The following is a 22,912-nucleotide window of genomic DNA, read 5'->3' as shown; positions in this document are numbered from 1 at the left end:
TCCACCTGAGATCGACTAACTACAGCCTCGACTGAAAAGAGGACTTTAAAAATTAACGAGAATCAAACCCATGCCTCTCCACACGAGTGGCGAAACAACTATACAGTCATGGTGGGCTAGCCTCAAAAATAAGCGATCGAGAGAAACTTTGACATATTCACCATTTATAAAATCATCTTTTCGATGCCAAGAGAGGGAAATAGAACAAAGCGCAGTCAAGGAATTTTAGAAATAAGCTCATAAACATTAACTATAAAAAAAATTTATTCCAAACAACGCTGACACTCAAAGTCTGGTTCAGCCGTATTTAATTAATTGCCGGTTTATTTAGGAATTATGGATGATAAAACGGTATTCTGCGTAAAATTTAAAGAAAAAATTTATTGAGGCACATTTGTCACTTTTTGAAATAAAGAAAGTTTATTTATACACACGCAACAATAAAAAAATAAAAAAAACTTAGGGTAAAAAGACAGTATAATAATTTAAGCAGAAAGTAAGATGGGAAGGAAGGAAAGATTAACGTACATTACGATCCTCCATCGCAGATTTTAGGGTATTGGCCAAAAAAAAAAAAAAAAAGAAAAAAAATGCACGGGACGTATTTAACTCCAGAGAGCGACTTGATGGTGGCAGCAAAAAACGTAGAAGTCAGAGAAGAATTGTGATTGGTCCATACTTGAACGGACGTCTGTGGGAGCTATATACCATCGGCAGTTACTGTTTCCCGGAGCTCTTGGGAAATGGATAGTCTATGATCTCCTTTACGATCATAGAAAGCTGAGTTTTGAGGATTGGATTTGGCCGGTCCAGTCCGGTCAGTCCATACACAAATATTTAAACAAAGTGTAGCTTAACTAATTAAACTATAATATAATATAGGAATTGAATAGCAATCTTCCTCACACAGGTAACATGATGTAGAATAGGACACTACTCTACGTCGAATTTGAAGTAAAAAATTTATTGAACGGCAGTTCCCACTTTCGGAAATACAGGCCAAATAACCACAAAGTATATACACAACAGCGAACAAAATTCAAATAGAGTAAAGAAAAGAGAATCAAGTAAGCACAAAAGTAAGTAAGGTGGACGGCGGAAAGATTATCGTAAATTATAGCTTCAACAGCAGATTCTGCGGAATTCGGAAAAAAAATACTGCACGGGACGTGTTTACTTCTACTGACACGAATTTGCTGACTAATACTGGCACGAGTTTATCTGATAATATTGGTCAAAGTAACTTTTGCACATACCTCAAGAGTTCTTATCTATTACCCCAACTGGACATATTATCTGGATGTTCTGGGGGCAGAAACGTTTCAAGTGAGTGGGTAGCTAATGCCAGGGAGGAGAGCCTAAGGGGCTTCAAGGGTTGTGTTAGGGTAGTTAAATATACAAGAACAGTAAGTCTTAATTGTTTATACAGGATGTTTCAGTTAAACGTTTCAGAACTTCTAAGAGGGGTAGGGTACATCCTGACAACTCGAAATCATATAGCAATGTGGGGTCGGAAATTCTTTCCTGAAGCGGTGTTGTACACAGAAGCACCATAAAGAAAAGAGACCGTAAGTGAGAAATCGTTTTATAATACATGAAAAGAAGCAAAAGGTACATGGATTAAAGTAAGTGTTCGAAGTTTCTTCCACGGGCTACAATGCACGCCTCACATCTCCGACGCATGGACATCCGAACATTCTGGAATACTCCAGGCGAATTTCGAATTTCTTCGGCAGCTACTGCGATTCTTGCAACCAGCTCCTCAGCATTGTCAACAGGGGTGTCATAAACTAGCGATTTCATATGACCCCAGAAATAAAAATCAAGACATGATAGGTCGGGTGACCGAGCAGGCCAACGCACGGGACCACCACGTCCGATCCACTGTTGACCAAATGTGACATCCAGGTAGTTACGAACATCTCCGCTATAATGGGCAGGGGCTCCATCGTGTTGGAACCACATTGTCTGTTGCGTCGATGCAGAAATCTGTTCATCTCTCAAAAGTTGTGGCAATACTTGCTGCAGAAAGATCAAGTAGATAGGTCCGGTTAGACGACACGGTAACAGGTAAGGTCCGATGAGGTGATCTCCCATAATACCGGCCCATACATTGACCGAAAATCGAATCTGTGCTGCACGACGTCGTATTGCATGCGGGTTCTCGACCGCCCAGATATGGTCGTTATGCGTGTTGAAAATTCCTTCCCTTGTGAAGGATGCCTCATCGGAAAACAACACTTCAGCAGGAAAAAGGGGATTTGTAGCACATTTTCCAAGGTACCACTGTGCGAAAGCAATACGAGGTGCATAATCCTCCGGTTGCTGTGTCTGGACACGCTGCCTGGAGTATTCAAGAATGTTCGGATGTCCATGCGTCGGAGATGTGAGGCGTGCATTGTAGCCCGTGGAAGAAACTTCGAACACTTACTTTAATCCATGTACCTTTTGCTTCTTTTCATGTATTATTAAAACGATTTCTCACTTACGGTCTCTTTTCTTTATGGTGCTTCTGTGTACAACACCGCTTCAGGAAAGCATTTCCGACCCCACATTGCTATATGATTTCGAGTTGTCAGGATGTACCCTACCCCTATTAGAAGTTCTGAAACGTTTAACTGAAACACCCTGTATAGTAATGTTAGAAGTGTCGTCAATAAAATGAGCGAATTCGAACTGCTGGTTAAAACAAGTAATGCGGACATAATAGGACTTACGGAGACGTGGTGCCACCCGGAAATTGGGGATGATGAGTTTCAGTACGGCTTATATAATGTATTTAAGAAGGATAGGGTAGATAGAAGGGGTGGTGGGGTAATGCTTCTTATCAGAAGCAGCCTGAGTGCGACAATAGCTTTCCCGGATTCAGACGTTTCACATGCTAGTATAGAATCTGTATGGTGTGAGATCGTTGCAAACAAAGGTATAATGCGAATAGGAGTAATCTACAGACCAGGTGATTGTGAAGATTTTGACGAAAGCCTCTACATGCAAATGGAATGGGCAAGTAAGCGTCAATGTCTTATTATGGGTGATTTCAATTTGCCTCTAATTGATTGGAGTAAATGGGAAGGAAATTCGACATGGGGAACAAAATTTTTAAATCAACTAGATGACTGTTATTTGTATCAACATGTCAGGGAAAGTACTAGAGAAAAGAATATCCTAGACCTCATCATCACCCATGAATCAGATGACATAACAGGGCTGACAGTAGAGGAACCAGTAGCAGGAAGTGATCACGGAGTTCTACAGTGGATGATGATGAGAGAGGTAGCAGCAGTAAAAGGCAAAGGAATGGGTTTTAATTTCAGAAAAGGAAATTACGATGCCTTAAGGTACTACATGGCCTCTATTAACTGGGTAGATATCGCGCAGAGAATGAATACAATTGAACTGTGGTACGCTTTTAAAACATTAATCACAGATGCCTTGAATGCGTATTTACCATTGAAAAAATACTCCACGAGGAGGGTTCCAAGTTGGATTAATAGTGAAGTTGCCACATTACTTGAGCAGAAAAAGGTGGCATGGAAAGGTTACAGAGCAATAAAAAGTACCGAAGCCTATAACAGCTACAAGATGATCTGTAATAGAGCCACAGAAAAGGTTTGACAGGCAAATGCAGTTAATGAGAAATCACTAGTAAACAGAGCAAAGAGGGGGGGATAAGGAATTCTTCAAATATATAAATGCCAAGAAGAGCAGGACAAACCAGATCGGACCTTTACGTAAGGGAAAGGGGGTATTATTAAATACACCAGCTGCCGTTGCAGATGAACTCAACAGTTATTTTGCATCGATATTTACAAATGAAAAACCTTTTGTGGCAATGGAAAATTGTGGGAGCAAGTTGAAAAATATGTAATTAATGATATTGAAATTTCTCAAGATTATTTAATGAAACAACCTTCGAGCCTACAGGCCAGTAAGGCTCCTGGAGTTGATGGAATGTACCCTATAATTTGAAATTTTCAAGGATACTCAGCATGATTTTGTAAAGGGTAAATAATTTTTAACAAATCTGGTTCGCTATTTTGAAAGGGTCACTCACGAGCTGGATTTAGGGAATAATTTCGACATTGTTTATTTAGATTTCAGCAAACCTTTTGACTCAGTCCCACATGAACGGTTGCTTTATAAGCTGGAACAGGTTGGAATCACTGGGAAAATCCTTAGATGGATAGCAGGATGGCTTCAGGACAGGAGGGTTGTGATAAATAGCTATTCCTCAGATTGGGTTGATGTAAGAAGTGAAGTTCCCCAAGGATCAGTATTAGGACCACTGTTGTTTTTAATTTTCATAAACGACATCGATGAAGGGATAGAGGGCGTGATGTCTAAATTTGCAGATGATGTTAAAATTGGCAGAGTAGTTAATGATCACTGTCAAGCTGAGCTTCTTCAGAGAGATCTAGTAGACTTCGGGAATGGTCAGAAAAATGGCTGCTATGCTTTAATCCAATAAAGTGTAAGGTATTACACCCGGGAAACAGTAATCCCAAAATAACTTATTCACTTGGTGGAGTTCAACTAAATCCAGTATTGGAGGAAAGGGATTTGGGTGTTACGATACGGTCAGACATGAAATTCTCTGAGTATTGTAAACAGGTTGCAAGAAAGGCCCATGGTGTCCTATCGAAGATCTATCCAACTTTTGCAAGTAGAGATAGGGACGTGATAATCCCATTATATAAGGCTTTTGTTAGACCACACTTGGAATACTGTGTTCAAGTATGGAGACCGCACCTAAAGAAAGATATCGAGCTTCTCGAAAGGGTGCAAAGACGGGTAACTCGCCTGGCGAGATCAGCAAAAGGGCGTCCTTATGAAGAAAGATTTCGAATATGTGGGTTGCAGAGTTTGGAAACCAGACACCTTAGAGGAGATTTGATTGAGGTGTTTAAGGCTGTGAGAGGTAGCAGTAAAATGAATGAGGACGAAATTTTCAAGATTATAAATGATGCTAGAACTAGGGGACATAAATTCAAGTTACGGGGGGAAATGTTTAGATTGGACTGCAGGAATTTTGGCCAGCGAGTTATAAATTACTGGAATAATTTATATTATAGTATATTAATATACATTATTAATAATTTATTAACTGAAATAATATATTAATAATTGCCTACATGGGTGTTGGAGGCTGACAGTTTGGGGAAATTCAAAGGTCATCTGGATAGTACATTCGGGTGAGGGAAGCGCATAGGATGATAGGTTTAATTTCCTTTTCTTTTATTAATTATTATTATTTATTTATTTATTATTTTTTTATCATTGTTTAATTGTTTTTTTTTTTTTTTTTGGCTGGTGCAGCATAAGCCATAGGCTTTCTTGCACCATGCGGCCATTACTAATACTAATACTTCCAGAGAGCGTCTTGATTTTGGCAGCAAGAAACACAGAAGAGGAAGACTGTGATTGGTCCGTACTTAAGTCGGACGTCTGTTTGAACTCTACACTCTCAGCAGTTTCTCAAAGTTGCTAGGGAGCAGTCTGTGATCTCCACCGCGGCCCGAAAGAAAGCTGGGTTATGCTGATTAGCTGTGGCCTATGATTTCAATACGCAGAGGCGAGGGATTGAATGTTCATAATATATTACTATTTTTGTCAATTTATTTATAAATATGTTACTCGCAGCTCATATACAGCATGCATCAATGATGACTGAAAAATTATTCTACAAGCTTCTAGCATTTTTGTTGTCAGGATGAGACTAAAATCTGAAAATAATAAAAAACCTCTCATCATAAAAAAATATATAAAATAATGCTAATGTTATTTCCTAGCATATTTTTTATTTAAAATATTTTAAATAAACAAATTAAGGATCACATGCTTCATAGTTATTTAATTTCAGCTATAGAGTTTGCATTAATATCCGTTATAATTTTCTAGAAAACAATATTCTAAATTGTTCACTAATTATTAAAATTCTTTAATAACCGTATCACTCATTATTCGCAATTAAAATAAAGGATAAAAAATAATACAGCATCACGTGACTAAAGAAGAAGGCGAACTTTCTTCTTTAGTATTAACATAGATATTACTAAGAAAGCAGACTTTATACGTAGACAAGGAACTACCTACGTACAAACTGGGACAGCTTATCTCGGTAGACCTCAACGGAGATGACCCATTGCAGGGATTATTTCTCAGGTCATGAATGAAAAACAAAGCATTTCACAGTTAAATACATACAAATCCTATACTTACAGGAAATATTTGAACGAATTCTATATTTTAATATTTCATGCTTAAGAGCACATTAAGAAATTTTATATGCTGTAATCATCATTAGATCAATGTTCTCCACTTAAATCCAACATTCATCCAACGATCATCCAACACTCTCAATGTTAATAATGAAAGTTTTATGCGAACTAAATGAAAGACGTAACATGTCCACATCAACCAAGTTTTTTTTTTTTGGTTTATTCACGGCCTGGAATACGATTCACATACACATTATAACCGTTCTGTAACAGAAGAGGCATGAAAAGATTGGTATAAGGTGATGTGAGCCTTGTTCTTTGTTTTATGATGTTTTTGATTTTATCAACAAAGATTTATCACACTTGTCAGCAACAGCAACACTGCGTAACTGAGGCACACCGCCGGACAGGTCAATCACCCAAACGAGACGGTGAAACCACCAAGCTATTTTTATACGTTCTTGTGTTGCCAACTCAATACAGGAGTATTCAGTGAAAAGAAACTACTTTAATGGAAGGAAAGTTTATTTGATGAACATAGCACATTTATGCAATTTAAGACATTTATATTAGTTTACAAATAATTTTAAAAAAATTTACAAAAACTTACACCAAAAAATCTGTACAGAAAACTTGCTTATTACTATAGACCAAGAGTGGACAACATTTTTCTCGCTATGCTAAATCTTATTTCCAATTCTGATAGCGCTTTAACATGCCATAAAAAAAGAAAAGAAAAATATTTCAGCAAGAGGCAAGAAGTGCACTGCAATCAAGAATAAAACATGGATACTTATTGTCTCCATGTTTTGTTTTATTACCATGCTTCTCCCTTGTAGTGGAATGAAAAATTTTAGTGAGTTCTTTGCCCTTGTTTGGGTACTTCAGTGCTGAAAAGATGAACTCATAAACTGTAGCCATGAGTTGCATGTAAGCTTCTCAAATGAGTTGTTAGAGTTCTTACGGATTTTGTTGATAACATATTTCATGTAGGAAAACACTCGCTCACAAATATAGCTCGACCTAAAAGCGTAAAGAAGAGCCAAAAAAAAAAAAAAATCTCTTCCTGCCAGAAAATTTATTTGACAGTGTCTCCTAAACGTACGAGTATAATGAGTTTATGAGAGTTTCTGCTCATTCCCACCCCCACCCCCACCCCCAAATCAGAACTTTGAAAGTGCATCATTTTCATATCTAAATTCTAAATTTTCATATCTAAATTCTCTGAAATTCAGATACACATAGCTCTAGATCGCATACAATATTTTTTATGCTTTCGGGCTTACGAGTGAATCTGAACTTAACATTGATCTTGAAAGTACTGGAATTTCCTCTAGAACTCTAAGAGAAGAAATATATCTTTATAAAGTTTGTTAAGTCGTGTTATTACTAATAAAAATTTACCGCATTATCGCTAATAAAGACCGATGCTCTTTATTAGTGATACAATAAAACAAAGTCAAATACATAAATCACTGTAGCTGAGTGGTCAAACGCAAGGGCACAACAGTACACGCTTTAAGTACACTGTCTTTCTTAGCCCATAAAACTGTTAAATGGGGTTATGTTTTGGTATACTCTCTCTCTCGTATTCTCTGTCTTGGCCCCTGACTGTAGTCGTCCCGGAGTATAAAGGAAAAAAAAATTATATATTATTTATTTATATGGGGTGTTTTATTATTTATTTATATGGCAAATTCAATAAATAAGATTACCTGTTAAACTCGAAATAAATATTTACATTCACTGAAATTGGATGAATATTATGAAAAAAGTGCTGTGCTATGAAATAAAAAAATATTAAACATTGTAATACTGTCTTTTATTGCATTATTTCTGGATTAGAAGACCTATAAATTTTGATGGGTTGCAATAGTGGCAGTGGAAATTGATTAAGGCTTATTCGGTGACTAAAGGGCTCTCAAGTAACCTCGCTGGAGGTCTAAATGACTCCTTACTGATGTCTGACACGCTCGACAGGATTGTTGAAGGTGATGGTAAAGAAATTCCTGGCCCTCCACCACCTGATTTATTTTCAAAATATTTTTTACGATGGCAAATACCGTTAGACTGAGACAGTTTACTTCACCGCGTTGTACGAAGAATACCAAGGAACTATAGAAAAGGCATTGCAAAGGGGCCCGAAGTGTCAGATGACACAGTCGACGATGCCACTTGGCCTCAGAAACGATCCAACACATCATCGCATGATGCAAGGTGGTAACCACCCAGGAATAGGCCTCTAGGAAACAATTGGCCTCCCTAGTCGTGACTACGAGTGTACAGAGTACACTCGAAGACACGACCAGGTAGCCATTAGCTCACGATAACACATCAGAAGCTAGCGAGGAAATACCAGTTGATCAAAAAAAGTGTACTGTATTACAAGTATGAACCCCGGGCCGTACTAGAGTCCCCAACACAAGCTGTACTGGGACCGCGACATAATAACGGACAAGACAATCCCACACAACAGACCGGATTTAACCCTTGTCGATAAGAAGGTAAAGGTCACCTATCTGATTGACATAGTGGAGCCCAACACTGGCAACCTCCAGAAAACCCACGAGGAAAAGATCAGGAACTACACGGACCTAAGACAGGAGATCAAAGAGATATGGCATAGGCAACGACCATGCCGATCATCGTGTCAACCACCGATATGGTGCCAAAGACCCTACATAACAGCCTAGCAGAGAACACATACAAGGAACTCCAGAAAGTCGCAATCCTGAACACCTGTAGGGCAGTCAGCGAATTCCTCGACAAACAGCAGCACCAGACATAACCACCCTGTGCACCAAGTGCACAGGGTGGTTATGTCTGGTGCCAGTTGTTATTATTATTATTATATTATTCCACTCCCGTTAGAATATTATTATTATATTCCACCCCATTAGGGAGGAACAATATAATCATAATAACTGGTAATTTTTCCTTTCCCTGTGAGTACGTGGAGTAGTAACAGAAAATGACTTCTTTAAAACTAGCAGACATATTCAGGTTGATCATTTAAATCGTGGAATGAACCTAACTTAAAACCTTCCTTCAAACCAAAGCCTTCGAAGAAGCACTCCCGGAAGCGCTATTTCATTTCTGGATAAGTCTTTGATAACGGTCGTTGTGGCTACAGATTCTCGGCCTTCTGCGTCTGCACCACATAAAAATTGCAATTTTCTTCGAACATTTGTTCCCGTAAACGTCTGACATTCTCCCTCGCTCTGTAGCACTCATAACACTTCGAACACCATAGCGAATAAGAAAAAGATACTCAGTCTTCAACTCTTTTAATATGCAGTTTACAAAACCGTCCACATTAACAGGACGTAAAATAAGGGAATTTTTTCAGCTACCAGACAACATATAAGAAGTTTCAACCGTATCAGCGTATTCTTGGTCATACTCCTCCTGCCCTTTACTGTAAGTTTGCTGAAACGTTAATGGTTGTACGGTGGCACTGCCATTCATCAAATTAAATTATCAGATCAGGAAAATCATTAAAGGCATATCAAAGCAATGAAAATAGAAAATAAAAAAAATCCTTTACAAACTCGATTGGTAAATGGAATTTCTTTTTTGTTGAATAACGCACAACGACGCCACATAATTTCGGTTGGCGGAATATGGTCGAGGGGGAAAACGCGCTTACTGTCTTTTCATAGGTAATAGAAGATTTCTCGATGTGTTCAGTTCCATTCGATGCATTTCTGCGCTGAGCTGTGATACCTTCGAACGCTATTATGCATTTTTTAAGTGCCAAAGGCAATTAAAGCTGCGAGTCGTCAGTATACTGTGTTTGTAATTGGTGTGTATTCTTTGATCGGTTTGCCTTTTTTGATAAACGAAAACCCCACGTTTCTGGTAGTTAAGCCTTGCAACTCTCGTTCGAGACCAATGAACTCGGCCAAGCTGTGAATAAATTCCATAAAAATTTCTTCTCCTTCTCGACGAAATTCGAAGGCAGTCCACTTGGAACGGAAGACCGGAGATCGTAACCAATGCGCTATCCGCGAGGCTAGTGCAAAAAACTTACCCAAAAACTTTTCGAAAGTCTAAACTTTTCGGCACGCAGAATGCAGTTCGTTATTTTGTTCTTTAGTTGCTCTGCAAGATATCACACAGCAAAGAAGACCCGCTGAAACAACATTTAAGTGTTCAAGTAATCTTCCATTTTTGTATCGCTAATTGAACTGAACTTAACAAATAATACCCAAAAATAGCATTGCCGTCTTAATTTCATATGTTTAATGAATGAAAAAATGTAGTCATTAGACTTTTTACAGATGACGGATTCTAGATCTTTACTGTACTTAATCGAGCTTGAGTCTGCGCGTGAGACAATTTATCATAGGTTTCTGCCTTTTCAGCATACTCTTCATTGCCATATGCATGCCAAGATTTTTATCCGCTACCATTCTGATAATATATCATATACGCTGCCTGATTAATATTAAGAATAGACTTAGAATAGTCGGTACTTTCAATGCTTCATTTACTAACTAGGGAATTCTTCCACGTTTCGGATGCGATGCCAAAATCGGATGTCTAAGGACTCCTGTTGAAAATAGTAGACACAGGAAGTAGCTGTAAACTGTAGGCCAGTGACTATTTCATAATGACATCACTGTTTTTCGTTCTGGCGCACAGGCTCTTTCACTTAAAGAGACAAAAAAAAAAAAAAAAGAAAAAAAAAGTTGAATAACTTCAGACTTTCACTAGCTATAAATTAACTCGAAGTTTAATAATATCTATCAAGTGGGCACTTAGTGCTCACTTGATAGGATAACCTTATCTGATATCACGGAAAACCTTTTATTAGCCACACTGGAGAAAATCGTCTCGATATGGCCTCCACTAACTTCTAGTAATGTTCTGGTAAGTATGCCAACTTATGCACGCTGAATTCCATCTTGCAGTGCATGTAAAGTGGACGGCAATGGTTCCCGATGCCGAATGGCCTTTTCAGTGTTATCCGGATTGAGGTCCTGTGACTACTGGGTCCAATGAAAAAGGGAGAAAATGATGCTTCATCCTGCTACAAGTAACTCTCACCTGAGCAGTAGGGAATCAAATGATGGAAATGAACCTGGTGGTTCGTAGCAATGTTCAAATGCGTTCTAGCGTTCAGGAGTTGCCCCATGGGATTCAAGGTACTCATGGACACCCTACAAACCGTCCTAGGCCATTTCGCTTTCCTTACTAGCCTGTAGTGTTGTTTTCATTAATGAAAACCCTTTGCTTTATGATGTTTCCACCAGCCCTCATCTTGCCATTAGCATGATGCAGTTGGAAAGTAACATCAGTCGGATCATCAAACTTTCCTTCAGTTTGTTTAAGTGTCCATTTCTGATGCTTCACAACCCATTACAGGCGTTTCTTCCGGTTGTGTGCAGGCAGCTACTATATATATGGACAAGTCATTTACTGTTGTAGCTTAAAGGGAGAAATGCCAGAGAATTTGTTATTTTTCCCACAGTGACACGTCTGTTGCTCCATATAATCCGAGTAATCCTCCGTTCTACTGGTTTGAGGCCACATCCCATACACTGATTTGGTCGTCTTCTGACCTTATCTACCGTTCTCATATACCAATAATACTGCTGTCCACACACACCATACCCTTACTATTTCAACTTTCTAAAATACCGGCGCATGTTCTCGGGAATCTACACATATTCCAAGTTCGACGGTTGTGCCGTTTATAATGTATTCTCCTTAACTACTGTAGATGCTCTTTTTTGGCAGAGATATACAGCCAGTGTCATTTGTTATAATCACATTTACAGCCATGAAGTACCAGCTATCAATTTGCAGAACCTTATTCTGTAACTAATAAAGTATTTTTTTTTTTTTTTTTTTGTGTGTGTGGTACGCGAAAATTGTTTTTGTTATTAATCACAAATATATATTTTATTATTTTTTCAGCTTATTTTTGGAATGCATTAGGGGGAAAAAAGTTCATATCGTTGTCATAGGGAATATTTTTACATCTCTGAACGTAAAAGAAGAAATCCGTATAAAAAATCATATCGCGTATAAAGCCATTTTTGATGCATAGTCGATTACTTTTCATACATGTGTGAAATAATTCTGCATAGAAAGTCAGAATTAAATGTTTTACCGCTGTAAAACATTTAATTCTGGCGGCATATAATATACTATTGTCATGCAGTATGTCTATATTCAAGGGGTATATAATATATGTACTATTGTTATGCAACATGTCTATGATTATTTCGGCAGGAGGCCAAAAAAAAATCGGACGTTGTGAAAAAAAATTATATAATATGCTCATGTGTCATGCGATTTCATTGATGCCATTCGATAACACATCAAGATGGACATCTTTTGCCTAAGATTGCAAGCAGGGTCATAATCGGAATTTCTGGTAATTCCCAGTGAATTACCCTACCAAGAACATAGAAAACTAAAAATAATTGGAAGTTTCACTTTTTTCAGTAATTTGGATCACTTTTAAAAATTTTTCTTGGGAGATTTCGTAGCAGCGAATTGCTGCACATTGTTAAAAATACATTTAAGAAACAATATGTGTATACTTGAACTTCCATTTGGACAGAATATTTTTCTTTTTTCGTCATTTAAATGCGATACACTCCCGCCTAAAAGTTTGGAATCACAGCGTATGATAACAGGTTTCGTGAAATTTTTTTAAAATCAGCTATGACAATGCAAAGTTTAATATAAAAGTATTTTAAAATTTTTATTAAGCATTGAAAAATTTATAGCAAAACATATTGAAATGATTAATATTGACAACCATACTGAAATATACTGATTTTTTAAAAAAATATCCTCCATGAGATTTTATCACTGCCTACGTGGCATGCTGGCAATTAATTTTATAATGGTATCTTGACTAAGTGTCTAACAGTGTCTTGCCCAACATTATTCTTTGTGAAAGGAATAATGTTAGGCAAGACACTGTTAGACACTTAGTTAAGAAACCTTGTGACAGGCTTCCCGTAAATTTTGTGAAGATGGGCAGACTTTAGGGCCTTGACGGTCTAGCATCTAGATGATCCCATAAATGCTTTATTGAGTTTAAGTTAGGCGATTGGGATGGCCACACCATAATTTGCAATACCCCTTCCTGTTGTTTAGTTGTTAGAAAGTCCAAGCACAGCATACAGCTGTGCTTCGAGTCATTGTCTTGTAATATGAAATTTCTTCCACAAAATCGAAGTCCAGAGGATATTGCATTATGTTCAAGAATGTTTTATAGCCTTCTTTTCTTAAAATTCCTTCAATTCTGACGATATCAGCCTTTCCAGAAAAACAGCAGCAGCCCCAGATTATGAAGAAACCTTTAATTAGATGGCCACCGTGATTGACGGTGAGCACAAAACAATGTATTGCAATTTTTTCTTGCAGTTGATCGCCTCACAAACTCTACGCTTATAATATTCCAAAAATTTCAAATTTGGATTCATCCATCCATGAAACGATTTTCTACTCTTCGGTTGTCAAAAGTTGATGGCCCTTAGCCTAAGCGAACTGTATCTTTCGGTTTTCTGATTTAAATAAGGGTTTTGGACCGATACACAACTACGAACCCTGCTTGTTTAATACAAATTTTTACAGCGAAGATAGACACGGCAGTTTCTCTGTTCCTATTGGACTCAACTGGAATTCCAGGTGCAGTAAGTCGTCGACTGCGTTTAGAAATCAGTGTTATGGTCTTACCTTATGCTTCCATTGTTACGCGCGGTCGTCCTGATCGTGGTTTGTTCTTTAAACTGGCAGGCTCCTTGAATCGTCGAATGCCAGTGTGTACTTGATATCGATGTGTACTTGGTCCACTTGATATCGATGTGTACTTGGTCCACTTGATATCGATGTGTACTTGGTCCACTTGATATCGATGGTTCAACTGCTGTTGATCCTGCTCAGATAGCTGATAATCTGAATGAGTATTTTGCATCTACATCCATAAATGATTAGTTATTAAGGGAGAAAAATGACGGAAGTTTATCAAACTATAACAGGGTGCTTAATGATTTTGAACTGAACTGAGAGAAAAGTGGAGGAGAAATTGTTGAAGATAAACATAAGAAAGGCACCCGCGGTTGATGGGATCGATCCAGTTATATTGCAGGAGGCGGAAAAGGAACTAAGCAAACAGTTAGCCATAATTATGAGAGCATCCTTGGACTCAGAGGAAGTCCCCACGGACTGGAGATGTGCAAATGTATCCCTATTCACAAAGGGGGATATAAGGGTGACATGAGTAATTACAAACCCGTTAGTTTAACTTCCGTTCCGGGGAAAATAATGGAGTCACTGGTTAAAGATGTATTACAGGATCATCTACACAACACTGCAGTAATAATTCAGAAAGAGCACGGGTTTGTTAAGGGAAAGTCTTGTCTGACAAATTTGATTGGATGCTATGATGTAGTCACAAAAATACTGGATGCAAAAAATAATTTTGATATCATATACTTGGATTTTAGGAAAGCTTTTGATACTGTTCCACATGGAAGACTACTGCACAAATTGGAGCAGTGTGGCATTAAGGGCAAATTGCCGCTATGGATAAAGGGATGGTTGAGTGGGAGAAGATAGAGTGATAATCAATGGACACTGCTCTTCATGGACTAATGTTATTAGTGGAGTCCCCCAGGGTTTGGTGTTGGACTCGCTGTTGTTTTGTATATTTATCAATGATATTGATGAGGATATATCAGGCTTAATGTCGAAGTCTGCAGATGATACAAAAGTTGGCAAAGTTGTTGATGACAGTAATGGCAGTGTGCTACTGTAACAGGAATCTAGATAGGCTGTAATCTAGAAAATTTGGGCAGATAGGCTGAGAAGTGGCAACTGAAGTTTAACATTTACAATGCAAAGTACTGCATATGGGTAGAAATAACCTCAGAGAAACGTATCAACTGTACGTTTCTCTGAGGTTATTTCGTAGGGGGGCATAAATTCAAATTGAGGAAAGACAGTTGTAGAATAGATGTGCGGAAATTTGCCTTTAGCCAGCGCGTGCTTAATTGCTGGAACAAACTTCCATCCGTTGTTGTGGAAGTTGATAGCCTAAATAAATTTAAGGAGGATCTGGACAAACTTTTAGAGGGAATGGATGTGTGAAATTGTTGTTTATTTTTTTATTTTTATTTTTTTGGGCTGATGCTACATAACTTGCTTTCTTGCGTCGCATGCCCCCATTACTACTACTTTAAATGAAACACCTGGTTTTTTGTTAATACTTCTCATAGAATAACTTTTTTTACATAGCGTTATAATAGCATTCCTATTTTGGACACTCAATTTCTTATTTCTGTACATGTTTATCACACTATTAAACACTCAATCAACGTATGAAATCGAACACCCGTCATTCAGGCATTTTTTGAATGACGGGTGTTCGATTTTATAAGTTACAGCTCTCACTCCTCAATTTACATTATTGCAAAACTCTCAGAATCATCTACAATCTTCTGTAATATTGAAAGAATATTACCACTTTCTAGATTATTCTAGAATCATCTACAACGTTCAGGAATATTTTACAATGCTCTACCACATCAGGAGTCTTCTACATCTTTCTGCAATATTCTAGAATATTTTAGAAATTTCTAAATATTATTTAAGTTTTATAATTTTTATACATAATAGAAAATATTTTATTAAAAATTAGTATACAAGTTGGTCCTATTTTAATAAAAACTTTATCAATTTGGATATATTTTTTTTCTAGTTCCACAAATTTTTTTTTCGTCATTCAAATGTGACTTTTTTTCAAGCTTGGATGTCTTTCTAAACTTTTTTTCCAAAATGGCTGTTAAAATAAAATCAAAACTTCGTTTTAAAATCAAGATGGTTAAAATCGCTTATGGCAATGATGAGAAATTCTTACACAAATTTTTATTTGTGTAATCGATAAATTCTATTGATTTCATTTTATTGCTTAAAAACTTACAATGTAATAAATAGTCAACTCGATTACTAAACCAGCTACCTCGATATCAATATTCGCGTCCATCGGTTACCATAAGAAAGTTTATCATTGATAAACAACGTTTACGAAAAAAGATGACAGTTTTTCTAATGAGTATACTATAACTCTCACATTACGAAACTAGCCCTCAAGTTGCAATAGAATGAATAAATAACACTTATTAAATGAGATGAATATTTATTCTACATGCTGTCATACCACCATACAGTTGTTTCAACACTACTGGCATCCATCTGTAAGCGGAGAATCACAAATGCAAGCCGGCCTTGCACATGATTAAACAATCGATAGTAGAAACATAACTGAAGCTGTATAACTTAATTCAGTATATTGAAGCTAACTATTATCATAAATATTTCCATTATTTATCAGATAGTAATTAAATCGAGACAAAAAAAAAAAAGAAAAGAAAAGTACGTAAGGCTCACCATAAACTAAATAGTAATAAAAGCGCGATCGTTACATTAATATTATTGAGTTTGATCGTGTATTCTTTCTGCACTTTGATATAAAGGTTTTATTTATATGATTCAGTATTATGAAATTATGGTGATGGAAGAACATAAAGATAAATATTTTACAAATCATGTTGTTTACCGGGAAGAACAATGGACTGAATCCGAAAGAAAATATGCCAGCCACAGTGCCGCAGTTTAATGAACGAGGCACAAGGAAAAAGGGGGGGGGGGAGATTATTCAAGTTCACAACCAAGGCCACACTCCATTCAAAAAGCTGAACTACTGACATGATAAGTGAAGTAACGCCCTATTTTGCATAAGTCGCATAAATACAATGTGATAAATGTCACTGCTAACGTATTATAAATCAGTAATATGTATTATTAAAGAAAAATTAGCGTTTGGAAAGACAGGATTAAATTGTAAACCGTTCCCTATAGGGAACTGTTTAGAATTTAATTTTATGATATATATATATATATATATATATATATATATATAGTATCTTATAGCATAAAATAGTATAAAATTAAATAAATATTATAACAAGTGAAAAAAATATATATATTATTTATTTTATTTTTTTTTTAACTTGTTGGAACAGTGTGAAAAGAAAATTTCTTAATTCTAACTATAGATTAATAACAAATGGGTATCACATTCTCCCAAGAAACAATATTTATTTTTTTTGTAAACCACAGAAATTTTGTCCGACTTTATACCTTTTACATAAGAGTTCATTAAGATATACAATTTCGAATTATTAAATCAAGTTAAACCGAAAAATTAAACGTTCAAATTACAGTGTTTTAAGTTTACAATTTGCTTGTAAACTTAAAAATATTGTAATATTGAAATCACGGATGTAATAAGTAGGGTTTAGTGGAAAAACGCCCAATATTATATGCTATGTTCCGCAATCTCTAACAATTTGAATTATTATAATACTTTTACGTAAGCTATATATGTTGTTGTTATTTGGTTTTTAGGAGCATTAGCAACTAAGGCCATATTGCTCCGGGATATGCGGTGGTCATTCCTTGACCTTTCCGCATACTCCGTATTTGGTGGTGACGGGCTCGAACCCCGGTCTAATCAAGAAGCATGCGCTACGCACTGCTGCTCCTTCCCACCGTAAGCTATATACATACAACACACATGCAACCTTGAAAGTAGTGTCACCCCTACTTCAAAAACACTTCAAATGTTCCAACTGTTGCTAAGAATCATCGATTTAAGTATATAATTTCCTTATGGAGAACGCTCCATATAAAACGTTTCCAGACTGATTCATAACTTAAAAAAAAGTTTGCAACTGTGTAGACAAAACTTTACTTACTCCTGAATGTCATATCTTTTAGCGTAACATAATCTATATATAGACTGGTCGGATTGTAAAGAAAATACGCCTTTCCAGGGATCGTTTCTTTCTGTACATGTACCGGAAGTTGACAGGCCCAAGATGAAACCGTGTCCCCCCCCTGCTACTTGAGAATTTTCCCCGGTATCTTTTTCCGCTTCAACTCTCACTATATAGTCTGTTAATTCTACCAATGCAATGTAATAGGGCGATAAACTTTTAAAACCAGTTTCTAAGTCTTTTCATTTATATTTCTAAAGATCCTTAGCAAATTATTTTGGTTTGCACATTAACAGTACAAACTGTATTAAGCATGACTGCTAAATAAAAGGGCAACATATACGTAACTGAATATCTTTTTAATTACTGTATGCCAGGTCTCTTTATGGTTTCAAATGATCTTTCTCACGTGTAAAGATATAAACGATCCCGGAAAGGCATCATTCGTTCCTTTCCGGCCCGTTCATGCTAAAAGACGCGTTTCTTTGTAAGACACATGCGCCAGTGACATGAAAAGTAAACATATAACGAAAGAACATAAATAAAAGCATTTTAATATAGTACGATACTTACCACGATGCATAGAATTTGCAGTGTTGTCTGCAGAATGGATAAAACTAACCTTGAAAAAATTTCTCAACTGTGGATAATGAGGGCTAAGTTAGTCATCACCAAGTCAAGCCAGCGTTAACAAGAAAAGCAGCTAAGGCTGCAAGCGACTCTCACTTTAGGAACATAAACCGAAGTTGGAAACACTTACAGCGCATGCCACAGCATGAGTCACAAGAGTAACCGTATATCTTGGTTAATAGAGACCTCAAGTGTTCAATTATTGATAGCTTTTAAAAAGGAAAAATTATTCGGAGATTAATTTATTAAAAAATAAATTTATTAAAAAAACAAAAAACAAAAATACAACTTTTAGAAATATTTATTTGCTGTACAAGTTCTTAATGTTTCTTGTAACATAATTTAAATGCAATAAAAATTTATTTTACATTAAGATACAAGCGAAATATTAACTTATTCGATTTTCAGTGCTGAGCTGGAATACGTCGAGCAACGAAGGGAAGCGAACAAGATGCGCATCTATCTTGTAGACTGCTAAGTTAGTTTAATAAAGCCATAAAACAAATCTACAGAAACTATTAGTTTCTGTAGATTTGTTTTATGGCTTTATTAAACAGAAAGCATTAGTTCAATGGAAGTAAATGCAGGTTGAGTCTTCGAGACCGAGGCACATGTATAGTGGTGAAAGCCAATACCGTAACTCAGTGGTAAACACATGAATTGAAAACGAGTCCAGTGACTGAAAATATTATTTATTTTTGCATTATCTAATTTTAACCTATTCATGTTACTCGCCTGAACTCAAGCTATTTAATTTTATTCCATTTTAATAATTTAGACCTGATAAAAGTTAAAAAATTTTTTGTCACTTTCTAAGAAAAAATTATTCAAAATAATTTAGTAATCTGCAAGACAGATTTTTCTGTCGTACTTTTTAATTGCAATTTTTTTCCCAATTTAGCATACAGACTATGAGTGTGACATTAGTTGCCTCTGTAGATATACTTCAGATTTTCTAGATAGATTATGTAGATATACTTCAAATTTTCTAGATAGATTATGTAGATATACTCTTAGATTTTCAAACTGAATAACTTTTTATATATTTTATTCATAATGAACTCTGTAAAAGTACATCTGCTTGAAAGGGTTTTTACAAGAAAGTTAGTTTTACAGATATCTTAAGCGTTCGTCTCCCATGTTACAGGGAGGAAAGGGTGGGAGTTGAAAAAATTGAGGTTACATTAAACAAAGCCTGATTTACTGCAACAGAGTTGAACAGTACTGTATTCGGTGAACAAAGGTAATTAATATTTAATATATAAGCAACATGCTTCATAAAATACACTGATAATATAACAGAAACTGAATTACCTTATCGATGATAGAATAAAATGAAAGCTGTTTGTTTTTTAGGAGCATTAGCAGATTAAGGCCATATTGCTCCAAGGGGATATGCGCTGGTCCTTCCCTGACCTTTCCGCATCCTCCGTATGTGGTGGGCACAGGCTCGAACCCCGGTCTAATCAAGAAACGTGTTCTACGCACTGCTTCTCCTGCCCACCTGACTACGGAGGCGCCGTAAATGGAAGCTGCAGAAAGAAACTTATTCATAATAAAGAGGGGAAAGTCACTCCATTGTAACTCGTAATTCTAGGAATTCTATGTTCATATACAATAACATTTAATCGCTATGTATCTCAGGATATGAACGATTAATTTGCAGAAATGGTCATGGTTCCATTGATTTTATCAGCAGGTACCTGACTATACTATCAGGTTGAATGTGGACTAAATGGCCACAAAGACTGGAATATCATACCTCTTCCAATGATGGAGATCATTGTATGAGATCATTAGATTTAATTATAAAGATCAGTAAATTTTGAAATCAGCGATCAAATGTTTAGATATCCATTAAGTTCCATTTGCGCACATCAAATAATGTGATGCCTTCTGTATTCAAATATTGTTTAAAATTAAGGAAAGTGCAATAGAAACCTACGAAATATTAGAAACAGCTTTTGGAGAAAATGTTAAGTGTCGTTCGAAGGCTTTTTAACAGTTCTCAAAGTTTAGAGGGCCAGTTGTCAGTCGATTATGATATTCTCTCTGGCTACTTTTTTGCTTCAAAAACCTATCATTCTGTCGCTTGTGTTTGTAACGTGATCAGGAAAGGTCGACGAGAAATTGGTATATTTCTTATTGGACAAATGAATCAATTTTAACACAATATTTAAAAATGCAACGTAGTTCAGTCCAGTTCGTAATTCGCAACCTCACTGGCGATTACAGAGAGCGGCGAGTTCTTGCATACGAGGATCTTTGTCAACCTGTTGGTGCTCAGCCGCGTTTTGCTTCTTCCATTATTACTGGTGACGAATTGTGGGTGTGTGGCTATAACCGTCAAACAAAGATGCAGTGCAGTCCTCTCAGTGGAAGATTGCTTCTTCTCTAAGGCACAAAAAAGCAGGATAATCGGTATCAAATGTGAAGTCCATGCTTATCTTATTTTTTGACTTACTGGCATTGTTCATTATGAATTTGTTCCTCATGACCAAACGGTTATATGGTGATTTCGTGATGCTGTTCGTGGAAAAAGACTGGAAAAGTGAGATTGAGGGAGTTGGCACTTGTATCATGACAACGCACTTGCCTACTCGGTGTTTTTTTTTTTTTTGTTGTTGTTTCTTAGGCTTAAAGCCTCCTTTAAAGGATTTCCAACAACCGAAGAAATTATTCAGGACTCGACACCAAAACTATTACCAATTTCGAAAGGAGCCTATCAGAAATGCTTCCGGAAGTTAGAGGTGTCGGAATCGATGTAAACCGTGTTAAGGAGATTACTTCGAAGGAAATCCATCCAAATCTCTGGTAAGTTTCATCATTTCCCAAATATTATTTCATTCCCTGAACTTTTTTTGATTACACTATTTGATACAACTGTCTTATACATTTCAGCAGGTACTGACATAACTAATAGACCAATTGTCACATGTATTAACACAAATATGTAGCCACTGGGAAATGCAGATGTTCAACGATTATAACTGGTTTCGAATAGTTCAATGCAAATATTTTCAATATCTCTATCGCTATTCCTATTTATTGTATGATTATTAAATTTTCTATTGTTAACGGCCTCTTTCATTTTTATTTTGGTAAAATCTCTTTCACTCTCCATGATAGTGAACTTATTTTTATTAAAAGACTTTTTGTGAATCTAAGCATGCTTTGTAACTCTGAATATTTGTAAAAAGTCTTTCAATAAAGAGTAATTAATTCTCTCAGTTATTGAAAATATTCTTGAACTCTTGAATTCAAGAATATCTTAAACCAAATATCATCATTTCTTGAAGACATTTGGGTTGGACTATTCGGACAATAGTTACAACCATTAAACACGAACATACGCAATTCCAAGCTGGCTATTTATTTATTATTATTTATTTTTTGATGGGGAAGTTCTTTTTATCATCATACATTTCACTTATCACATCATGTTATTATACATTCTATTTATACCAATTTTCTGTCTTTATTACTATGGTATGGGAGCCTTTTGTGTTAACAGAGAGTGGTGATTTGTTTATTTGGTATGATGTTAATACCTCCTGAAATGTATATAGATATACTCGCATTTTATTTTTTTCTCTGTCTCTTTTATAGAGTATCATTGCATGTGAACAAGAAATCGGCAAAAGTAATTAATGCAATACTAAAAATGAATTAGTGGTGTTATAGTGGTGTAACTGCAGATAAATCACTTTCTCGCGATGAAAATAATCCACAAGACAAGGAAATTCATTTAAAAGCATGACTTTAACATATTCTGTAGACATTTAAATATAAGTTTTCGGATTGCATGGCAGGGCTTCCTGGGGTTGTGAGGAAGGCGGAAAGTTTACAGATATGAGACAGTGATAAAGTATGGGCCTTAACCAAGCAGGGATAACAGCTTGAACACGATATGTTATTAATATCACGAAATGACGAAACGTGTTCTCAGTTATGCCTCACCTCAAGTATTTCCTGAAGAGTGTCTCTCAGTTTCATCACAGTGACTTGATGGATAAAGTCATCGTACAGTAAGTTCTATCCCATTCCCCTAATGCTCAATAGGGATTGAGATCCTAGGAGTTCGCAGTTCAAGGGAAATTGTGAAGTCTTCAGAATTCTGCAAACCATTTTGTGGAGACATGGCTTGGTGGTATGGCGTATTCTCTTATTGAAAGATGGTACCATGTACGATGGGGAACAAAGGAACATATTCACTGTGTTCAGATAGCCGACAGCTGTCGAATTTCCAGTTTAGCG

The 22,912-nt window shown here is 36.4% G+C and overlaps 1 protein-coding gene across 2 annotated transcripts in view; it reads right to left on the bottom strand.

The window, feature by feature from the left end:
- LOC150090995 (uncharacterized) overlaps positions 1-18,754 on the bottom strand; it is a 94,030-nt gene extending 75,276 nt beyond the window's left edge. Inside the window, exon 1 of one of the 2 annotated variants that reach the window (XM_090373809.1) lies at positions 18,599-18,754. The gene's annotated coding sequence lies outside the window, so the exon portion shown is untranslated. The remainder of the gene's footprint in view (positions 1-18,598) is intronic. The other variant, XM_090373828.1, reaches the window with a different exon arrangement.
- Positions 18,755-22,912: the final 4,158 nt, after the last annotated feature.

This window comes from Mastigoproctus giganteus, chromosome 1, assembly GCF_048544385.1.
Source record: "Mastigoproctus giganteus isolate SK-2022 chromosome 1, ASM4854438v1, whole genome shotgun sequence".
Lineage (NCBI taxonomy): Eukaryota > Metazoa > Arthropoda > Arachnida > Uropygi > Thelyphonidae > Mastigoproctus > Mastigoproctus giganteus.
This window is presented reverse-complemented; position numbering and strand designations above follow the sequence as displayed.